Below are 3466 nucleotides of genomic sequence, written 5' to 3'. Positions count from 1 at the left end.
GTTAGTTGTTGATAAAGTTGTATAACGCCGACTCGCACGCCAATGTCAAACATCTTACAAATTGATACGTTATAACAGTAAATCATTTTACGCACGGTGTTAACATATTGTTGCAATTCTGATTGCTGAAAAGTATAAAAACGTCCGTACTTTATTTACGACATTCCATAGGCCTATAAATCAAATGAAGGACAATTTAGATAGTCCTGCGTGTATCTCCATTCATGACACTACAAGGCTAGTCTACCTTCATATTGTCGAAATTCCATGCTATTCCATTCAATTAACCTATTCCAGGCACCCTGACGATTTCACAGCCACAGAAGTGCGTGAAGACGGTAGATCATGGATAACATACAAACGTGACCACCGCGTATTTGACGAAACGACGAGGGACAGTTACATTGCGCAGGTAAATGTTGATTTCTCATGATCTCTTAAGATTATAGTAATATGATATCATTACCACAACAAGAGACAAGAGACGAATTGCTTTTTAATTTCACTTGTTCGGTTCGGTTTCTCTTAACAAACCACAACGAACAAACAAAAATATAAACAGTAGCGTAATACTCTATCAGCTGAACAATGTATCTCCATACTAAAGTGATAAAACATTGAAAGCATGTCAAGATCAAGAAAGATAAAGCTCGGGAATAAATTTGACAAATCATTCATTCCTTCTGGGCATTTTCGTAACACAATAGTCTGTGATGTGCTTTCATAAATTGTGTTTCAAAGAAAGAAAGTCATGCAAGTGTGCAGTATTTTAAAATATCCGCCGTCCTCATTCGATTTGTGTGCATTACAACCGTAGTCTGTTTGTTCGTATAAAGGTTGAAGGAATATCGTGTCCACTGCTGTTCTTGGTGTGCGAGAGCGATACAATCCCGACGGAGAGATGTATGATGAGGGTAAGTTTGACTTATTTTTTCCGTGTGAATTACATGTTGTTGTACATGCAGTTTGTCTTGTTTCTTTGTTTGTTTCTTTGGGGTTTTTTACTCAATGATTATTGCTCGAGCAGAGTATAGACGTAACCATAAAATTAAGTTTGAACGTGATTAGACCATAGAAACAAATTCGCGCTAAGATTTAACATGAACACCATCGCAACTTGTCTTTTTATCATTTTCTCAATCATCACGTTAATTTAAGGTTTGTTTTGTTGAACAAATTCTCATGGTCGAGTATTCGTCATTGCCGGTATATGTGGATACAACAAACGGCTCGCCTGTGAACAGTGCATGTGCGAGACTTGAGCCTGTCTGCACCATGAGCAAGTGATGAGAGGGCACTGTATCTTTGTGGCGACAGAGATGACACACCAGACTACACAGTACGACGTCGGCGTTCAGAATCCTCGATCTACCATTCTTTACCCTAATTGGTCAACATGATTTTCTTGTGGCTATCAGAAATGTCTTGATGGACTAGACCTATATCAGAAAATTTCATGGAGTTCACAACTGATGATGAAAGACAAGTACATAATCTCTTTTCAAAAGTATGCCGATCTTAAGTATGTTTTCACTCCAACCTTGGCCTCCATTCCTTCTATTGATTCATGAGGACTATTTCCTTTCTCTGCATACCGTTAAAGCTGTAGGGTTCCACATGAACAGCAATAGTACGACTTGTTACAGACAAAGCCTTCCGTCCGTAAATCAAATTCCAGACTCTTAAAAGAAATGATACATGTTCACCAACTTGTATGCGTGAGGAGGATGAATGCCACTGTGATATAAAACATCAAACACACGTAGTCACAAAATCCATTGAAGCTATATACAACTTCTTAGCTCGCCTCTTTTCTGCAAAAAACAAAAAACAAAAACAAAAACAAAACTTGAAATTGCACAGTACTCGATGCGTAAACATCATGCCAACCGTTCCTTTTCCTGTATCTTATACTGTTTTTGTTCTGGAGGGGTTTTTACCAATAATGCTGCAATTTCATGGAAAATACTGTACTTCCTTTTTCGCATTACTACGCAATATCTATTGCAGAAAAAGTAAAGCTATTGTTTCTCACCTATAGAGCTCTCAGAATGCTGCAATGTTGGCATACTTGTACTGTAATCCTAGTAATTACTAGTGAGTTGCCAACAAAAATAATGTATAGCGCCCGCCGCCCGACTGTCACACTGAACGTTCTTTGAACAGTTGGACCATGTTCACGTTTTATACCCTTTGTCCCTCTATTCTTGATACCATTCATATACAATGTATACATACCTTTCATTCACATCACTCAGGCAGCTCACCGACTCGAAAAAGCTGGAAAGGGTCATCTCCTTGACTACACCAGTCTACCAGGGGCGGGTCACCTGTTGGAGGCGCCCTACGTGCCGCTCTGCCCTCAGTCTCGCCTCTACCTGCCACACTTTACTGATGGTAAGTCCAGTAGCAGGTCTGAGGGCCGCCCATGATCTGCATAATCCACAATATTTCCAAGTCTGAATGATACAGTTTCGCTTTTGTGACATAAAGGCCCAGAACAATTGTGGATTATACCTATTCCCGTTCACTCTGCCTACCCCTCCCCCATAAAAAAAGTAAGAATTCCTGCCTTATTTTTTTCTTCGTGGTTGCCAAAATAGTCGTCTACTAATCGATCTTTTACACTGTTTCATATTATTCGATAGTTACGTATATCCAGTGGGGAGGAGACCAACTATTGCACGCCAAAGCACAAGAAACGGCCTGGAGGAAGACTATCAACTTCTTCCGGACGCACCTTGGTCCGATGACCATGCTCAGAAACGACTGGGTTGATGAAGACCTCACATGAAAGACTGGAGTGTCTCTTTTTTGTTGTTTTCATCATGCATGTACATTATGTCTCTAATCTTAAAGGTTACGTTACGTGATACGAGTTACGTGATTATTTCACAAGTCATTTCGTTAATGTCTTCTCATCCAGCAAATGCAAATGTTCTGTACTGCCATGCAGTACGACATTCCATCGACGTATTTCGCGATTTAAAAAAAAAAAGAAAGAAGAAATCTTTCACATGGAAAATTTAACACAGGAAATATCATACCGCACAGCATGTCTAAGCAAATACTGGCAGTTTATACAACTTGTCCTTCTTTGCCACAGGCATAGTATTTGCATTGCAGTCCAATACTTGGAATCAGTTTGCATGCGTTAGCCGTTGCTTTGTACGACAACAAACTTCGGACTAGCTTTCTTGTCAGGAACAATCGCGAAGGTTTTCATTAAATTCACATTTTGAAAATTTCGTTTGAAAGTCCTTTTATGATAAGGACAGAAGATTCAACAGATGATTGTAAAAATCATCTCGTTTGCATAACGTCTTTGATGTTAATTACTTTGCTCACGCTAATACATAGTGTCTGGCAGCAACCCTACCTACCAAACACTAATTTTCATATTGAAAAATATCATCATTTTTTGTAACTAAAAAAAAAATACAAATTGTAATATTTTTCAAATTTT

General features: G+C 38.8%; 1 long non-coding RNA gene across 1 annotated transcript; it reads left to right on the top strand.

Annotated features, from left to right (window-relative positions):
- The first annotated feature begins 296 nt into the window (after positions 1 to 296).
- Positions 297 to 2394, top strand: LOC140226919 (uncharacterized). Its single transcript, XR_011901003.1, has 3 exons — positions 297 to 412; positions 837 to 914; positions 2259 to 2394. It is a non-coding gene; the product is annotated as an uncharacterized lncRNA (long non-coding RNA).
- The last annotated feature ends 1072 nt before the right edge of the window (positions 2395 to 3466 follow it).

Source organism: Diadema setosum, chromosome 4 (genome assembly GCF_964275005.1).
Source record: "Diadema setosum chromosome 4, eeDiaSeto1, whole genome shotgun sequence".
NCBI lineage: Eukaryota > Metazoa > Echinodermata > Echinoidea > Diadematoida > Diadematidae > Diadema > Diadema setosum.
The sequence above is the reverse complement of the archived record's forward strand: the minus strand, read 5'-3'. Positions and strand labels throughout refer to the sequence as shown.